The following is a 21257-nucleotide window of genomic DNA, read 5'->3' on the forward strand; positions in this document are numbered from 1 at the left end:
AATTTGAAGCAAGCTGACCCCTGTCCAGCTTGCCTCCTGGAATGTTGTTTTTCCCATTCACCAATGCCCCAACTCCAGGAGGGTTGGTAGGCTTCCCGTAGGCAGCAGGCAGTAGGCCTTTCTAGGAATTCAATCAGACCTGGGGGTTGGAGGCTCAGCAGGAATGAAAAAGGGGAAAATTGACCGAGAAAAAACCTTATGGGCCCAAATGCATTGATCCCCCTGTTCCTCGTGGCCATGCTCGCCCCAGGGCTGCAGCATGCTCACTGTGCTCCTCTTAGCTGCAGCTTCCCTGGGACACTAGAATTTAAGTTGCTCTGAGGAGCTTCTAATTACTGATAGCCCTCACCTCTCCCATTTGGAGGACATGCCAAGTTTGTTAGCACCTCCTGGCTTTGCTCCACCAGCTGTGGTTGCAACAGTTTGGTCCTGCCCCACCCTCCCAAACCCCAGGGCTCCTCTGACCTCTCTAGGTTTCCCCAAGACAGGGCTATCTTTAAAACATAGAAATGTAGGAAATAGTTTCATGCTTTGGTTTCTAAGTACATGAAAACATGGTTTATCTGTGTGTATGGATCTGCTCATGCTGGATTTTTTGATGGGGAGGTTCAGAAACGACTCCACCCATTTCCTTAATCTGTATGCAATTAATCCTTCCTTGTTGGCACACCAATTAACTTCAGCAGTGCCTTTGCTTTACCTGTGGTGCACCAACTGTGGCAAGTCAAGCTCATTTCTGGATATTTTTGCAAGCATTCTTTTAAATCTCTCATTGTCCTACCCATGGCCCTGAGTGTAGCATGAGCAGTGCAAGAGTCCCACTGGAATGCGGTATCTTCTGGAAAGATAGATATGTCCAGAAGTCCTTGGATAACACAAAGATTCTTGCAAGCAGACTGGACAACTTAGAATATATTATATCCACATATCTCTGAAGATTTGACTTTGATAGGTTTTCTTTTCACTTGTACTATTTTGTTACAAGTACAAATGGAAAACCAGTAGAGGAATTCCACCTCAGAACTGGTGTTTTCAATCAGTTGGTTCTGTGTTGCATTGCTTTTCCTTTTAGAGATAGGGGCTGAAATGAATGGATATTGGTCCCCATGTAAGAAGAGTCCCAGTAGCACTGTCCTCTCCAACTGAGAGTGTTTAAGTCTTGTGTGCAAAAGGTTAGTTGATAACTTCTATCAGGGGCACTGCTATCTGAATGTCATAGATACCAGTTAAAATGGTGACACACTGATGTCCACAGGGGAAGATTCTTTGAATGGATTTAATGTCAGCAGGAACTTTTATACCCAAATTTCTAAAATGTCCTATAGAGTGTTGAACTCTACGGAATCCAGATTTGGGTCAGTAAGGGCGACACCCTGATGAACAACCTTAGCTAATGCTTCAAGTGCCAAATTGTTACCACTAAGGATGTTGCTAAGAAGCTCTGCTATTTCTTTCTCTGTTGGACAGAGTCTCAAGATAAACTTTCTTCCTAAATCATTAGTAAAATCGTTGGATTTTTCTCCATTTTTTTTCCAAGCTTAGAAACTTCTCTATATTCCGTTTCATAACTTCATATACCAATACATCAGCAGGATCTTGATGTCAATATTCTGAATATTCCTAACTACAGATAGTAGATAAGGAAATAAAGGCCAATTCAATATGTCAATTAAACTACAACAAATTTGACTTGATGGAATTTAAGTTGAAGTTTCAAAGTGCATAATATCCCTTTGACATTGTATAGCAAAATTTCAGTTGTTTAAATTGCCATTCAATGAAGTTAGTGCAACTGTAATGAACTTCATTTTCTCTTCAGATAGGTATCTTAATGAAAAAAATATATATGGACTGTACCAGCTTTTAATATTTTGGAAAGTTTGGAAGTCATATGATCACTAGACATTTGATGAGCGGATATGGATCATTAAATTATTTATCCTTTAAATAAATGAGATTAACACATTACTTTGTCATTCTTGATCTGTTTTATTATAAATTCAAAGAACAGTTAAAATACACAGCTCAGAGGAGAGGAGATAAAAGGACATTATGCAAAGAATTATATAATAACATTTCATTAAGCCATATTATCATAAAATTCATGAATGCATATTCATTTAGATCCAACAGAAAAGGTAAAGTTAGTTTAAATTAAGTGCTATCTCTTAATAGCTATTAAGTGATACTGGGAAATAGTGTTACTGTAATAAAAAGGATCATAAAACAAACTGTATATTAAGAAATTTAACTTGAGCAAATTAGATACAACTAAAATGTTTGGAATAGTAACTCTATTTTATTACTATTTTGTGTGAAAAATATGAATTGTCAGAGTTATTGATATGTTTGGGAGAATATTAATCTTCCTAGTGCAAAGGAACATGATATGACTCAAAGGACACTGGAAAATTATATTTCTGAGAGTTAAATTTCATTGGATAATAAAAGGCTTTGAATATCACGCCTTTGTTGGCAGTAAGGAAGCAAAGACTCATTTCAAAAGTGATTTGAAAAACTCCTTTAAAACCTTGAAAGATAATTTCTGCATATGTGTGGTTCATACATTGAAACAATAAGGGAAATGGACAGGTATGTTTTCTAAAAGAAGAGGGCAGTAGTGTAAATCTGGTAAATCAGGTTAACAAATTCAAGATGATTAAAGATTAATAGTAAATAATGCATGCATTTCTGCCACAGGTGTCATTAATTTATCCAATACTTGAGGATCTACTGTGGTGTCCAAATGGTGTATCTCTTGATCAGATAGGGGGACCCCAAATATGTGGTGACTGATCAGCTGGAAGCCTGTAGCGTAGGAGGTGAAAGAATTCACTTGAAGGACAAAGGAGAGAAAAGTTTATTAAATATACAGCAAGGGAGCTGTGAGCATGACAGCGAAGGAGAGGCTATCTGCAATAAGGCAGTGGGCGGGGGCTGCTTTTAAGGGGGAAGTTGAAGAGGTATGATAATGTGTTGAATCTCCCTTTTTTTGGCAACTGTGCCTAATTCTAAATAGCCCTTTGGACAGTTACTGCTAGGGACATTTTGAGGTGGGTCCCCTGATGGACCTGTCTGTTGTATTCAGTCAGCTGGGCTCTGTGAGCCCTTTCCACATTCCATTGCTCAAATCTGTTTGCCTAAACGCAGCCTCTACATCTACTTTACTTCAGAAAATGTACTATGCATTGGAGATACAATGAGGAAACAGCATTCCCCTTCTTCCAGATTTGCTCACATAGAAGAAAATAAATATAATATCCTGATTGATATAGTGTAAACATTGGGAAATGTTTTAATGGAATAGCTATCTATAAGTATTATACTTGAATAGCTTTCTTGTGTAATTAAATAATGATAACTAATAGGGCTAAAAATACAGAATTTCCCAGGAACCAGAGTGGCCATTTGCAGTATAGTCTTTTCCTAGAAATGTAAATGACTTGGAAAGTCTAGTTATCCTATAATAGAGAAGCATTTGTACATCCTAAAATTATTAACATTAATTAATTAATTAATTAATTAATAAAACGCTGGCTCTCTAGTGGTGCAAGAGTGAAAAGATACTTCAAATAATAACAACTAATAATAATAATAATAACTCAATCATTAAAGATTCTATACAAAGGTCATTCCCAAATTATTTGATCCTTTTTTTTTTTTTTTCCAAACTATTTGATCTTGGGAACTCCTTACAATCTTAGAAGATATTGAGGGTCCAAAGAATTATTTAAAAAAAAAGATTATGTATTTGAGAGAGAGAGAAAACTCATGTGCTGGTGTGGGGGCAGAGCAGAGGGAGAGAAACTTAAGCAGATTCCTCGCCAAGCCCAGAGTCCAATGCAGGGCTCCATCTCACAACCTCTGAGATCACAACCTGAGCCAAAACCAAGAGCTGGACACTGAACCGACTGAGACACCCAGGCACTCTAATAGTCCAAATAATTTTTATTCATATGTTAGATCTGTTAAAGTTTGTATTAGGAGTTAACTGAAAAATTATTATTCCCCTTAAAATACTAATGAACTCATTGCATAAATAGCAGTTTATTGAAATAATTATACTTTCCAAAGCAAAAAAAAAAAATGAAAAGAGTGACATTGTTTTACATTTCAGCAAATTTCTTAAATAAAATTTCCTAAATTTCCAGCTGACTTAAAGAAAGCAGCTGAATTCCTATGTCTTGCCTTGGCTCTGTGCCTATTACACTCATCTTTTAGCTTTTTAAGAAATCCACAGTTCCCATAAGAGAAAATGTGAGTGAAAAAGAATTATCATAACACTACTTTTGACCTCTGAAGCCCCTGAAAGGTTCTCTGGAATTCAATTTGAGAGTCATTAATATATCTTATAATAACACTATGAAAGGGAACATTGACTTCAGGAAGATTGGTTAACTGTTTTGTAGCCTTGATAGATCCAGAAAAGATGACTATATTTAGAACTAGTCAATACCAGTTGATTTCTTTGACTATCTCTTACTACTTGTCATTATAATTCCAGAATTCCATGCTTAATATTGACAAGTATTTCTTTTACTGTCTGAAGCAAGAGCATTATTCATTACCTTATCCAGGAATCCTCTTCAGGAACCTTCCCTGCATTGATGGACATGGTTAAATATAATTTGATCACCACACTATAGCCTATTTTCTACTTATAGAGGTAATTAAGATTATAATGACAGGATTTGAGGCTTAGCAAAATGACTAGCTGAACTATAAATCTGCCCTAAATTTCTTACAGCTCTCAGTATATAGTAAGTAAAGATTTTGCAAAAAGCATTCTTTAATATATACTCTCCAAAAAGCAATTTTGCATTAAAACCCCCACAGCACCACTTAATTTATTAATTAAAAATGAAATAAATAACTCTTAAAACTCTTGACCCTAATTTTTACAGAATTATTCATAAAAATTATGGGCCATATTGGTATATAATATAGTTTTCTATCATTCATTTAGTTATTTTTCAACTATGCTAATTAATTATTAGTTTTCTTAATAAATTTTGAATGTATTTTATCTCAGCATTATTTGTTTTTATTTTTATTGCATATGCCTACTAGGTCCTACTAGTATAAATTAGTTTTATTAACCATATCATTTAACTAGCAAAAGATCAATCCATTAACCAAGACTAAAAACTCAAGAATGAAGTAGGATTTCATACTGTACCAATTGTAATAAGTTAAAATATTTAGCTGACCAAGTGCAATTGCTGTTTACATTTTGATAAAAGTATTTTTCAATCATGTGAATCAGAAAGATATTTGACATCTCCAGACTCATATGGTTGAATATTTGAAACAAATTATTCTTAAAAACAATAATATGAATAAAAGCTTCTTAACAATATGTGGGGACAATTAAGCCTATTTTAAATAATTTCATTAATAATATAAGATGACTTCTGTTCATTCCTTCCCTACTACATCATTAAATATTATTGAGTTAGGTCCTGACATTTTATTCAGAATTATGTTTCTGGCATTTAAGTATTCAGCTCTAAATGTTAAGGATGTCAATTATATAAGCATCCATCTTTTTCACTGTGGTCTCCTATCAAACATTAATAGTAGAAGCGTTAATTCATTTTGAGTAGTCTCAAATATCTGCCCTGAAGAAGGTTGATACTCTACAAGTGCTCTGACAACCTCTAGTAAGTAATTACTCTTAAAAATATCTCAGTAAATTCAACTCACACCTAAAGGCATTTTAAATTATATGTCGTTAAAATGTAATGCTTTCTCAGATGACAAGGTCATGCCAAAAACGAAAACTACACTCTTTTTTAATGAGACATACCCACTCCAATAAAAATGTTACAACTTACGCTTCAAATCAGGAAAGGTAAGTCATGCTACATTGAAAGACATGTAGTAATCAAGGTAAATTGCTATAAACACAAACAATAAATCAATACTGTGGTATCACTCTATGTGAGAAGATGGTCCATTTGTGTGAGGAGTAAGATACTGCACATTTTTATATAATTTGGGACAAAAATATATTCACAAAATATGTTGTTAACGGTCCCTCCTGACACCGACTATTTCCTTTGTCTCTTTGGATGGATATTTTCAAAGTGAATAAGGAAAGGTTTGAAGTCTAGGCAGGGAGAGAGAGAGGAGGCCCTGACTCCTCTGAGGAGGCTCTAGGTTCAGGCAGGGGGCTCTGTGATCAGGCTCACAGAAATCCCAGGTGAGGAGATGTTGAGGCTGACAAAACCAGATATAAGGGAACAAAGCAGACCACTTGGCCCTAGATGTTAGGGAGTATATTTTTTGGGCAGCTACTTTGCAATCACAGAAAATGACCAAACTTCAAAGAAGTAAGCCATTAAAGATGTTATGAATAGTAGTAGTCCTTGCTCAAACCAAGCCAGCACAAGAATCTCAAGGCCACAAGCTTCTGGGTCAGTTCTCAGCGAAAGACTGCCAGGAAAAGCCTGCAGTGGCAACCCATTCCAGACTCCTCTCATTCTAGGAAGCCTTTTTTCTTTCCTTTCTGCTCTCACTTACACTTAATAAACTTTCACTTACCTTCACTCCTTTGTGTCTGTGAAATTCATTCTTCATCTCTATGAGACAAGAACCCTGAAATCCTGCAAGAAAAGTCGAAAGCTGGAAGTTACATGAAATTTTACCTTCATCTTTAAATAAGTATAACAATGAAGAGATGCCTTACAAGGCAAACTGGTCCCCCGTTATATACTTTAACTCCTCATGGCACAAGAATAAATATATAAGGATCTAGAAAAAATGTAAATGTAAAACCCAAAAGGAATTATGAGAAACAGTAATCTAATTTTATTCTTACCCTATAGGATAGAAACATTTTTCTTAATAAAACTATTTTGATAATCTGAGAATAATTATAGATGAAATATATTTTCTATGTTGTGACAGTCAGGATATTGATGAAATAGAATTTGTCATCTCTCTCAATTCAATCCACTAAGAAAACTAAATGTAATCATGTCAATGGAAGCTACAACTTATAATAATGATTTACTTCTAGGAGAAGTTGATTTTGGATACACACACACACACACACATATCTGGTTATAGTAAACACAAAGAAAATGTATACACAAAATTATTTTGTAAAGATTTTATCTATTTATTCATGAGAGACACAGGCAGAAGGAGAAGCAGGCTCCATGCAGGGAGCCCAACACAGGACTTGATCCCGGGTCTCCAGGATCACGCCCTGGGCTGCAGGTGGAGCTAAACCACTGAACTACCCAGGCCGCCTTCAAGAAACTTTTCTTTTCTTTTTTTTTTTTTCCCAAGAAACTTTTATTAATGAGCTTAGAATATTAACAAATACCCTAGATCAGATATCCTACTCATAATGAATCATTGACATATTTCCACTTAAAATCAGAACAAGATAAGGAAGGCCATTATAGCCCACTTATGCCCGGCAGTGTATTGGTGACAATAAAAAAATAAAGTAAGAAAATTATAATGAATAGCAGGCATTAGTATTCATAGGCAAGAAATAAATTAATTACTGGTTATTGATAAAATGATTGTGAATAGAAGAAGTATAAAATTATCTAGAATAAACAGTAAGTCAATAAGTGAATCTAGCAAGATCACAGATGTCAAATCAATACAGATCCATCTATTTATTTCCTATATATTGGCAATGAAAAATTTTTAAAAAATGAAATAAAATATACTTTAGGGGAACTTTAAAAAACACATCTAATTCCTAGCGAAAAAATATATATATATTCATATAGCAAAAGATGTGCAAAACTTTAATAACAAAAAGCACACAACATTGCTTAGGAAAATGAAAATTGTTTTAAACAAATATAAATATGTGATTTTCATAGATTGGAACACAGTCTTATAAAGAAGGGTTTCTGAACCATGGCACCATTGATATTTTGGTTTGAATATTTTATTTTGTTGGGAGGTGCCACATTGTTCACTGCAGGATATTAAGCAGTATTCTTGGTTTCAATCTCACTAGGTGCACCCCAGTTCTGACCATCAAAGAGATCTCTAGTTATTGACAAAGATCCTTTGGGGACCAAATACCTCCAATGGAAAACTACTGTTGTAAAGATTTCAATTATCTTGCATTGATTTATAGACTCAGTGCAATCTTGATCAAGATCCCATGTGTATTAGTGTGTGTCTATAAATTCGTAATCCAATTCTAAATTTTGTTTGAAAAGAAAGGCAACACTGGAAGCTTGCAGTACCAGATATCAATACATGTTATAAAGTTTAAGCAATTAACACTCAAATTTTGTCTGAAGGTAAATAGATCAACTAAAAGAATAGTATTCGGTGTCCAGAGAGATATCCACATATGTATGGTCATCTGACTTGTGATAAAAGTGATATAAATCTTGAAAATGAAAAAGGATGTTCTCTCTGAAAAATTATTATGAATAATGGAATGTCCATAAAAAAAGAGAAAAAAATGAGGGATGCCTGGATGGCTCAGCAGTTGAGCGTCTGCCTTCAGCTCAGTCATGATCCTGGGATTCAGTCCTACATCAGGGTCCCTGCATGGAGCCTGCTTCTCCCTCTGCCTGTGTCTTTGCCTCTCTCTCTTTGTCTCTCATGAATAAATAAATAAATTCTTTTAAAAAAAATGAAAAAAAAATAAATGGTAGGATAGCAAAATCACTTTCAGATATTCTGTATATCTAAGTATGAAAGGCAAATCAATAAAAATCATAGGAGAAATATGAGATTATTATTATTTTTTTATTTTTATTTATTTATGATAGTCAGAGAGAGAGAGAGAGAGAGGCAGAGACACAGGCAGAGGGAGAAGCAGGCTCCATGCACCGGGAGCTCGACGTGGGATTCAATCCCGGGTCTCCAGGATCGCGCCCTGGGCCAAAGGCAGGTGCGAAACCGCTGAGCCACCCAGGGATCCCCAACAAAGAGTTTTTTAAAGATCTTATTTATTTATCCATGGAAGACACACACACACACACACACAGACAGAGAGAGAGAGACAGGCAGAGGGAGAAGCAGGCTCCCTGAAAGGAGCCTGACGTGGGACTCAATCCTGTGTCTCCAGAATCACACCCTGGGCTGAAGGCAGCACTAAACCACTGAGGCACCCAGGCTGCCCTAGACAAAGATTTCTTAAGAAGGACGGAGGTAGAGAATAATAAATGTGCCTATACTAAAATTAAGAAATGTCTTTATCAAAAGACATTAAGAGAATGAAAGACTCAACTCAAATGTGCATCCAACAAAAATTCATATCTAGAATACAAAAAGCAAAAGAGACAACTCAATAGGAAAAAAAAATAGTCACTTCACAAAAATTTATTCAATTATCCAATAAACATATGAAACAGTACTCAATATGATTACTCATCAGGAAAATGCAAGTCATAATCAAAATGCAGCACTGTGAGAATGACTAAAATTTTTTAAAAAGACAAAAACATTCGAATATTGGTTAGAATGTGGAAAAAAGGAATGGTCATGCACCTTTGGTGAAAGTGTAATTTTTATAATTATTTTAAAAAAACTTCTTGGTAGCTTCTATTTTTATAATTAATTTTAATATTTTAATTTTTATATTTAACTAAGTTAAATATAAGTAATATATTCTTAATAACTCCTAACATGACAACAAGAATGAACAAACTACATACACATGTAACAACATGGATGAAACCCAACATATACTCTGAAAAAAAAAGAGAATTAGATACATTAAGTAAAAGCCATATGCTTTTTTTTTCCCTGAAGGTTTTACTTATTTATTCATGAGAGACATAGAAAGAGACAGAGACACAGGCAGAAGGAGAAGCAGACTCCTCATGGGGAGCCTGATGTGGGACTCCATCCCAGGACCCCGGAATCACACCCTCAGCCAAAGGCAGATGTTCAACCTGAGCCACCCAGGCTTCCTGCCACATGCTTTTTTTGTGGTAAAGTTCAAAAGACAAGTAAAATAAAGTTTTGTGTTAAGTCAGTGGAGTGGGTACCCTTTTGGAGTAAGTGGTGACTGGGATGGATATTCAGAGTACTTTTGGTATGATACTCTTATTCTTGGTTTGGGTGCTGGTTGTACAGATACATGCAATCAATTTGGGCTCTTGTGATTTATGCATTTCCTTATAAAGGATCTATAAACAAGCTCATAAAATATGAAATACATAGAGATTGGGAAATTAAATAACTTAATGTACACTTATTAAATTGGGAAAAGTGATAAAAATGGATCTAGCCAGAAATCCATTTATCTTGTTTTGCTAGTGCTTGATGGTAGAATTGAACAGCCACACAACAGGAACTACAAAACTGTTCTTATGTTATAGTTTGTGTGTAAAACAGTGTATTTTCTTTATATTATTATTTTAATGATAGCAAGATTTTTCTAGAGACCACTAGAATCTCTTCAGAAATGACAAACAGAATTGTGACAACATATGAATCTGGATAAGAAATTATTTTTTATTTATCTATCATTTGAACCAATGTAGAGTGCAAAATATCTCAATCTGAATCCTAAACTAGAGATTTATTTTGCCTCTGAAGCACTCATTATAGATGTTATTGGATGTGATATTACATTGAACTAATATCTTAAATCTGGGAAATTTAACATGTGAGAGCCATCAGGAACATTTTTTTAGATTATATATTTATTAGCTAAATATTATATTAAGAAATAGAGATGACTTTGTTAACAAACAGTGTTCATAAAGGACTGATGAGAAATTATTTCAAGGAAATATGAAAATTATTTTATAGAGTTAATATAAAAGTTAATGACACTGAGTTATCTATTATTTAATACATAGGTAATCTTTGGAGAGCTAATATTAATGCTATTTTTTATTCTTTATTAGTTAATGCATTTATTATGTCGAATCTATTAAATAATATGCTCATTAGATTTTTTTTTTATTGTGGTAAAGTAACATAGCATAAACTACCATTTTAAGAAGTGAAAGCAGGAACTCACATATTTTTTATGTGTTCAGCAGCATTATTCATAATAGCTAAAAGGTGCAATCTAAGTGCCCAATGATGAATGAATGAGTGAATGAATGAATGAACAAAAAATGTGGAATATATACACAATGGGATATTGTTCAGTTACAAAAGGGAAGGACATTTTGAGGCTTACTACAGCATGGATTAGTTTGGAAGACAAAATGCTACTTTCTGACACACTATACTTCACAAAAGAACAAATATTGTATGATACCATTTATATGAGGTTTCTGAAATAGTGAAATTTATAGAGACAAAAATTGGAATGGTCACTTCCAATAACTAAAAATTATTTTTAAGTATCTTAAAACTATTTTAATAAACTTAAAATAGTAAAAATGGTAAATTTTATAATATGTATGTTTTACCACAATAAAAAAATAACATGACTATTTTTAGGTATTTAAAGTATTTGGTTCTGTGGAATTAAGTATATTCACTTAGTTATGTAACAATCACTACCACTAATCTCCAAGACTTTTCATTTCCCAAAATGAGACTCTGTAACTATAAAAAGTAACTAACTCCCTACTCCCCATCCCTCCAGTCTCTGACAATCACCTGTGAGATATTATTGACACTTATTTTATTCTATTTATCTGCATTTGTCTATCCATTCATCATCTTCTATAATCTATGGTCTATTCCTGTATTCATCTTTCCACCCAACATCTATTCATCTCTGTTCAATACCAGAAAACATTATTACACTGTATTTATTTTTTTTTCCTTTTCATTCCTTCAGTTAAGACTCCTCAGAGGATAATCTGTTTCTATATTTTGCTTTTACTTCTTTTCCTATGATATGCCTACATGATACTTTTATTTTGTTAAATATTTTATCCTGGGTTTTATTTGTTCATATTCATAATTTTTGCATGACGTGTTTATTTCTTTTTGGAAAGTTTTTCAAAAGATTTTATTTATTTATCCATGAGAGACACAGAGAAAGAGAGGCAGAGACACAGGGAGAGGGAGAAGCAGGCTCCATGCAGGGAGGCCAATGTGGGACTTGATCCCGGAACCCCAGGATCAGGCCCTGAGCCAAAGGCAGATGCTAAACCACTGAATCACCCAGGCATTCCTCTTTTTGGAAAATTTAAGCCATTATTTTTTCAAATGTTGGTTCTTCCTCATTCTTTTTACTCTTTCTGGAACTCCAATTTCAGATGTTAGATCTTCTTTCTCTTCAATATTTCTATCTTCATACTTTTCATGGTTTAATACATATAATTTCTTCTGGGCTATTTTCTAGTTCATGAATTCACTTTTCACCAATGTCTAATCTATATACTGAATTATTAATGTTAATCAAGTTTTGCATTTTTCATTTTTACATTCACTTTGTAATTGACATAAATATTTTATAGAGTCCTGATACTGTTATTAACATGTATTTAATATTCTTAAACATACTGGATTATAAATTATATTTTTGTTAATATGTCATATTAACATAATTATATGTCTTGCTGGTCTATTGTTTTTTTTTTTGCTGTTGGTTATTTTCATATGTCTCATATCCTAATCTACCTATTTTTTCATACATAAAATATTTTCTGTTTGTAAAACTATCTGGAGGCTTTGGAAGATGCTATCTTCCTTCGTCAAGTTTGGGAAATGTGATGTCTGAAATCACATTAATCCTTTTTTGTGGTACTAACTTGATTCAAAGCTATACTGAAGTCCCTACTAAGTATAGTCTATTTTCATTTAACCCTTACTCTTGGAGTACAACTCTACAAGGTCCCAAACCAAACAAGGTCATTTGCCAGCACATACCCTCAATCTTCAGTGGTTCCTAGATTCTGATGCCAGGGATGCCTGGGTGGTTTAGCGGTTGAGCATCTGTCTTTGGCTCAGGATGCAATCCCGGGGTCCAGGATAGAGTCCCACATTAGGCTCCCTGCAAGGAGCCTGCTTCTCCCTCTGTGTGTCTGCTTCTCTCTCTCTTTCTGTGTGTCTCTCATGAATAAATAAATAAAATCTTAAAAAAAAGAATACAAATAAAACACACCTACTTACAAGAATCAGTTGCAAATATATGCATATTTATATATAGATATATACATAGGCATATGCACTAATATGAATGTAAATAAATACATAGAAAATGTGTATGTATTTGCAACATTGTACCACACATGTAAATAGTATGTGTGCATAAATGTTTTTACTGTTCTAAATTTCTACTCGTTTTGTATATTTGAGGTTCTGTTAAAAGGAATATAAACAAGAAAAATAGGATGATCAATAAATTGAGATAAATCTAATGACAAAGTCAATGTTGAAAGTATTATCAGGATGTTTTGCAGAATACATGTTGCATTAAAATTCACACACTATGTTTTTTGCTTGAAAACCTAAACATGAATGTTCTGCCATGGAAAACAACATAATTCTTACACATATATGTTTTCAGGATTTTCCGTTCTTATACGAAGCAATTACTTTAAAATCTGCAGTTAAAATATGACTGGAGTAGTTACAAATAATTGTCTTAAACTCATTTTTGCTTCCATTTAATCCTTAGGATTGAATGATAAAAGTATGCTTAGTGAAGAAGCACTAAGTATGTACTTTGTACAGGCATTTAAATTACTCTGACTTCTCATTCATCAACATTTCTAAGCAAGATGATTTATGCAGAATATTTTGAATTATAATAACACAGACTTAAGAATTCCAGGTAATAGTATGTCCTCTAATTATAACACCTCTTTAAATATCCAACCAATTTCTCCCTCTTTTATTTTATTTTTTATAATAAATTTATTTTTTATTGGTGTTCAATTTGCCAACTTACAGAATAACACCCAGTGCTCATCCCGTCAAGTGCCCCCTCAGTGCCTGTCATGCATTCACCCCCACCCCCCGCCCTCCTCCCCTTCCACCACCCCTAGTTCATTTCCCAGAGTTAGGAGTCTTTATGTTCTGTCTCCCTTTCTGATTTTCCCACACACTTCTTCTCCCTTCCCTTATATTCCCTTTCACTATTATTTATATTCCCCAAATGAATGAGAACATATAATGTTTGTCCTTCTCCGATTGACTTACTTACTTCACTCAGTTGGAACCCTCCAGTTCCATCCACGTTGAAGCAAATGGACTATTGGGACTTCATCAAGATAAGAAGCTTTTGCACAGCAAAGGATACAGTCAACAAAACTAAAAGACAACCTACAGAATGGGAGAAGATATTTGCAAATGACCTATCAGATAAAGGGCTAGTTTCCAAGATCTATAAAGAACTTCTTAAACTCAACACCAAAGAAACAAACAATCCAATCATGAAATGGGCAAAAGACATGAAGAGAAATCTCACAGAGGAAGACATAGACATTGGCCAACATGCACATGAGAAAATGCTCCACATCACTTGCCATCAGGGAAATACAAATCAAAACCACAATGAGATACCACCTCACCCCAGTGAGAATGGGGAAAATTAACAAGGCAGGAAACCACAAATGTTGGAGGATGCGGAGAAAAGGGACCCCTCTTACACTGTTGGTGGGAATGTGAACTGGTGCAGCCACTCTGGAAAACTGTATGGAGGTTCCTCAATTTCTCCCTCTTTTAGTTGGGAATGGGTTTACACATTTAAGAAGTCATCCTGATAACATTAATATAAAATCTGGATTATACAATGTCATAAAATCATGGTGCTAAGGATAAGGCTCTCCAAGAATTAATTTTAGCCTAAAGAATTATACGCATAATGATAATACATGGATTGAATTTTTGTCATATCTAATTAAAAAAAAGCATTCTAGAAAAATAATATACCATATTTTAAAATCTGTGTCAAAATCTTCTTTTATAAGATTTTATTTATTCATTAATGAGAGAAACAGAGAGAGAGGCAGAGACACATGCAGAGGGAGAAGCAGTCTCCCCTCAAGGAGTCTGGTGCGTGACTTGATCCCAGGACCCTGGGATCATGACCTTAGCCAAAGGCTCAACCACTGACCCACTCAAATGCCCTTGTGTCAAAATCTTTAAACATACACAAATAAATTAAAATGTGTAGTGACTTTAGAAGGAAATGCTTACATTTCAAATAATTATTATTGTTTAATCCTTAATACCCTTTTTATTTGCCTATCTATCCCATAATCATTCATAATTTAATTTTAATTTTAATGCTTCTTAAAATAGTATCTGAAAACCAATGACAATTTATATCGTGGGATTTTATAATATATTAAATACTTATTCCTTTTGACATAGATTTTAGAATAGAAAGTCTTGGTTTCAAGTGCCTTCTTGTAAATTGTGTGCTATTCAATTTAAGGGTGGTAATTTCATTTCTTGAGCTTCATGTTCTTTAACTTAAAAAAGGAAATAATAATAATAATAATAAATTCCAAATAATATGGATACTAGGTGAATTTGTTGAGAAATAGCTTGGTGGTTGGCAGAGAAACAGCATTCAAAAAATGATTTATAACCATTATTAAGAATGATTACCAGAAATGCACTCAAACTTAGATTATTCTAAAGAGAATACTTTTACAATAAAAGTTTGTATTAGTCTAATGATTTGGCAAGAATTAAATCTAATTTCAAAATGAAGTTATGTTCATTATTAAACCTTACCTATTATTATCTATCTCAAAGATAAATACACAGGTTTTAAAAAGCCCAGATTATTTTTTATATTCTTTCTTCTAAATGATAGTTTTAACTGAGTTGGTGATATCTGAGAAAGTTCATGCAAATCATAGATAGATATATGACAATGTTATGTTTTTCTTTGTATTTGTACTCTTAAATCAAATCTTCTTGATCTTCCATGGTCTAACTTTTGATACGTGAACCAAAACAAACTTTTTCAGAAGGGATTTTTATGCAGATATAGTGTCTTTACCAGTTTATAGAGGGCACCTTTTACAGCATGAATATTATTTTGAATAGTTATTTCAGAAATGTGAGAAGAAATCCAACCTAATACAATGTCAATTATAAGAAATAACATGCTCAATGTCTCCTACCCCATGCTTAACCTAACTGCCCCACCATTCTGTCTCCATAAGTAATGCAACTTAGCCAGAATCTAAGAGTTTCTCCATAAGTGTAGATTGAAGGGGACAAAAATATCATATTGAATGTCTTATGATTTTACCATCTCATTCATTTTGTTACTGATTTGGTAGTATCATATTTTCCCTGTAAATTTAACCATATTTTTACTGGAATGTTTTTATTTATTTAAAAAATATCACTTTCATCTTGGTAATAACTAATACAAAGAAAGTCCAGTAAATGAACTCCCTGCATACTCACCAAAAAATCAAAACAAACAAACAACCACCACAACAATAGTGAACCATATTTAAGAATATAAATCAAGTGCAACTTAAATGCTCCATATTTTTAGAGTTACCTGGACTCAAGGTTATATAGAAGGGATGCAGAGGGGCACTGTGATTAACCAGGAGTGGGGAAGCATGCTTCTCCAGGCCAGGGAAATAATATAGATCCATATCCATAATTGCCATCAACACGTCACCTGCTATAGGACATTTGAAAATCAGTAATCTCTTTGACTCTTGTTTGTGTCTTAAACAAAATTAAAGTAATAATGAAATTAAAGAATGTTCCAGGGAAGGATCCAATAAGGTAATCTAAAACTATTTGCATATTGTAAAAATAAGAAATGTTATAAGGTTTCTATGTATTGCATTATATGATGTTTAGTCTGATCAATGGCATGCAATAGTTCATTAATTATTGTTTATCTGTTAATCCACTTGTTCATCTCCTCCATTTGGATATAAAGGTCATGAGACACATACCAGTATTGTTCACTATCTTATTTCTAGCATCTGGGAACAAGTCTCACATCAATGAGGTTCAGAGATTGACAGAAGGATAGGAACATGGCTATTAGACTAAAAGAGCAAAATGATGGGAACCGGATGACAGTTGTAGCATTGAAAATGAAAATGAGTTGAAAGACATTATTAATGTTTTGAGGTAAGATGATTAAACCAAAAGAAAAATATGGTCACTGATGATATTAATGTTAAAATAGAAGCATGAGACCAAAAAAATAAATGGCTTCAGTGATGTGAGAAATATTTGAAACATAGACATAAATAGAAAAGATTAGAGGGAAGCACTTTGGAATGATATGAAATAGAGTGTTAGGTTTACATTAATTTAGGACATAATTAAAGGAAAAGTTTTGTAAGAGGTGATTAAAAAATTGATTTCATGTCAAGATTATGAACCGAGAGAAGGGAAATAAGGGTGCCAAAATATAATAAAATGGAAGAATGGTAGGTATGGCTGTAAAAGTGAGCAAAGAGCTAACCATTTAAAATCCTGTAGGGTAGTTTAAGCATTTTAGAATATCTTCTAAGAGCAACTACAGGACTCTCTGGGGTATTTTAAGAAAGAAGTTAAAAGACATGTTTTATAGTTTTATATATTTTTTGAGAATTACTCCCAGTACAATAAGTGAGATTTTTTTTTTAAAGATTTTATTTATTTATTCATGATAGTTACACAGAGAGAGAGAGAGGCAGAGACACAGGCAGAGGGAGAAGCAGGCTCCATGCAGGGAGCCTGACTTGGGATTCGATCCCGGGTCTCCAGGATCGCGCCCCGGGCCAAAGGCAGGCGCCAAACCGCTGTGCCACCCAGGGATCCCATTAAGTGAGAATTGATATGTGTAGACTGGTAGGACAATATTTATTTGGCATAGGCAATGAAAGATGCAATCTTGATACATTGTTAGCAGTTAACAAGGAAAAAAAATGTGGTTGATTCAAGAGAAATTTAAGAAGTCTAAATGTGAATTGTATGTAGAGTTTATATAAAAGAAATCATATAAAGAATCTTTTGCTTTTAAGTCTGAGCAAAAATATTGTACTGTTATGAACATTGGTTTTCACTGAAAATATTATGAGAGCAATGGTGGCAGGGATGCCTGGGTGGCTCAGCTGTTGAGCATCTGTCTTCAGCTCAGGGTGTGATCCCGGAGTCCCGGGATCGAGTCTCACATTGGGCTCACTGCATGGAGCCTGCTTCTCCCTTTGCCTGTGTCTCTGTCTCTGTCTCTGTCTCTGTCTCTGTCTCTGTCTCTCTCTCTGTGTGTCTCTCAATAAATAAATAAAAACTTAAAAAAAAGAACAATGGTAACAGAAGCACTCTTTGGGGACACATTTTTATAAGGTATTTGTAAGACATTCAATTGGAGAATTAGTTATGCAGTAATTATATAGATTTGAAGTTCAAAAGTGTGGTCTCTTTGGCAATAAACATATATGAAGATTTCAGTATTAGATGGTAATTGAAGAAATCAAAAAGTGGAGGAATTTGCATAAAATTTTACTGTTATGCTTTGGTGATTAGACAACCTAAAAATTTCATATTTTAATATTTAAAGGTAACTTCAGATATTGATAAATTCAATATATAGTAATTCCCCTTATCTGCAGTGGATACATTACAAAATCACCAGGGGATGCCTGAAATCACAGATAGTAGTGAACCTTATATAGCCTATGTTTTTTTTTTTTTCCTATACACACATAGCAATGATAAAGTTTAATTTATAGATCAGACACAGTGAGAGATTAACAACCATAACTAATAATAAATTAGAGTGATTATAACATTGTACTGTAATAAAAGTGATGTGAATGTGGTCTCTTTCTCCTAAAATATCTTATTGTATTGCACCTACCTTTTTTCTTGTGATGATGTGAGAAGATTAACTGCCAATTGATGGGATGAAGTGAGGAGAATGACATGCCACCTTAGACTGTTACCTACCTTCCGACAATATGTCAGAAGAAAGATCATCTGCTTCTGGAGAGCAGTTGACCGTGAGTATCGGAAACTATGGAAAGAGAAGCCGTGGATAAGGAGAAGCTACTGTATTAACATCTTCATTAACAAAATGAAAAGTGACATTTGAAGTTTCATTAGTGCCTGTTTTTCTTGAGATGGTCATATTATGAAAGATACAAAGTTAGTTTATTTTTTGGAATGCTTTTGAAGATGTTACATAAGAGTAAATACTTTTAAGATGCATGTCCCGTATTAAAAAGTGGTTCCGTTCTGCATAATTGGAGATTTTGTAGAGCAATGACTTTGCACATTATTAATGCTAAGATTGCAAGAACTTTTGAATATGAAGATAAATAACCACAACTGTGAGGACATTAATATGCATCAAACATTCCAACAATACATCTCACTGAAACATGATTAATCTTACACATGCTGATGATGTTTAAAGCAGAAGGATTATTGAAATTAATCTTGTTCTTTGGGAGAGTTCAATGAATAGTGTTGTGTTTATAATTTCAATTTCTGGATAACATACTGAAGCTTTAGCATTTGTAATTTCACATATTTTGCCAGGTTAGACACCTTTTTATCCTAAAAATTATTCCATTTTTATAAACTATTATGGAATAAAAATCCCTTTAGAATGGAGGACAATACATTGCTTGAGTGATGAGGTACTATCTTATATTAAATGACAACAGCTTAATATCTTTCTTTCCTGGTGGTGAAATTGTGGTAATGGGGAAGCTATCTTTTGGACATGGAGCTCAAAAAACCCTGCAATACCAAAATTTCTCCCCTCACAATAAACCAAGTGATGAGAAATGTTTTAACTGCTTATTTTTAAAAATAGTTTATAGTGTTGTAAAATTATTTTCTGTCCTTAGCAAAAAAAAAAACAAAACAAAACAAAAAAAAAAACAACCTAATTAAAGATATGAAAACTGCAACTAAAAATCTTCTTTTAAGGGACCAGCTTTCTAGATGATAATTTATTAAGTTTATTTTACATTATATTCCAGTATATATGCATTCATTCCTTTGCTTTTAGAAAATCATGTTTATAAATATATATGCTTTGATACATGGATTACTGAATTAACAATATACTTTGGATATCTTTCTGCATCACTAAATTTAAAATTCTGTTGTTATAATAACTAATAGTTTACAAATAACAGAAGGTTAGGGGAGTGCAAATCTGGTAAAGTAGTAGAACAAGCAGAGTGTCCAGCAAAAGCAAACACCATAAAATGTACTGTGCTTCACGGGTTTGAAGAAAAGAGAGGCAGGCAGAGTGAATAAATGGTAGAACTATGGTGACAGATCATGGATAGCCTTGTAGCCTATGGTAAAGATTTGGTAAGGGGTGATATTTAGTGTTTTGCAAACAAGAGTAAATAACTGGATAGCACACACAGCCAGCTTAGAACAAAGTATATTGGGGGAAATGATGTGCTGCTGATATAATTTATATGAAAATATAAATGGATGAGACCAACAAAAGATTCTTAAAAGTTGAAAATTGACAAGCTTAACCTAGTGGATAGCAAAACACACTTAAAATACAGTAATTTCAGCAGTATGGTATTGGCACGAGGTTATATGAATACTTAATATAATGGAATGGGGTGGGGAGTGAGAAAAACAGACCAGAGCACTTAAGGTCATTTCACATAAGATGAAGACACTATAGTCATGCAGTAGGAAAAGCTACATTTGTTGTTGTTGTTGTTGTTGTTTAAGAGACTTTTTTTTTTTTTTTGAGAAGTGTTGGGTTTATAGAAAAATTGAGTAGAACATACAAGATCATTTTTCATTCCTCCTAGCAATGAATGAGAGTTCCTGTTGTTCTGTGTCTTTGTCAGTATTTGGTATGGTCAGTATTTGGGATTTTAATTATTTTAATATGTGTATAGTAGTTTCTTATTGTTTTGATTTGCATTTCCCTGATAACATATGATGTAGAGTATCTTCTGATTTGTTTATTTGTCATCTTTATATCTTTTTTTGGCAAGATGTCTGTTGAAATACTTTGCTCATTTTCAAATTGGGTTTTTTGTTTTCATATTATTGAGTTTAATAGTTCTTTACATATTTGGTAATAGTCTTTTCTCAGGTATCTGTTGAAAATATTTTCTGCAGGTTTGTGGCTTGTTTATATTTTTTCTTTATTATTATTTTCACAGTATGTTTACCAAAGCAGAAGTTTTTAGTTTCAACAAAGTCCAAATTAGCAATTTTTATTTCCTGTACCATGCTTTTGTTATGTACCCATGACCTCATCACTGAATCTAAGGACATCTAGATTTCCTTCTACGTTGTCTTTTAGGAGTTTACAATTTTCCATTTTATATTGAGGTCTATAATCCATTTTGAGTTAATTTTTATGAAGACTATAAAATTTGTGTCCAGATTCATTTTTTCCTTGCATGTGGAAGTGC

General features: G+C 33.6%; 1 pseudogene; it reads right to left on the minus strand.

The window, feature by feature from the left end:
• Window positions 1-345: 345 nt before the first annotated feature.
• Window positions 346-21257, minus strand: part of LOC112652172 (inositol polyphosphate 1-phosphatase-like) — a 49635-nt pseudogene continuing 28723 nt past the window's right edge.

Source organism: Canis lupus, chromosome 13 (assembly GCF_003254725.2).
Source record: "Canis lupus dingo isolate Sandy chromosome 13, ASM325472v2, whole genome shotgun sequence".
NCBI lineage: Eukaryota > Metazoa > Chordata > Mammalia > Carnivora > Canidae > Canis > Canis lupus.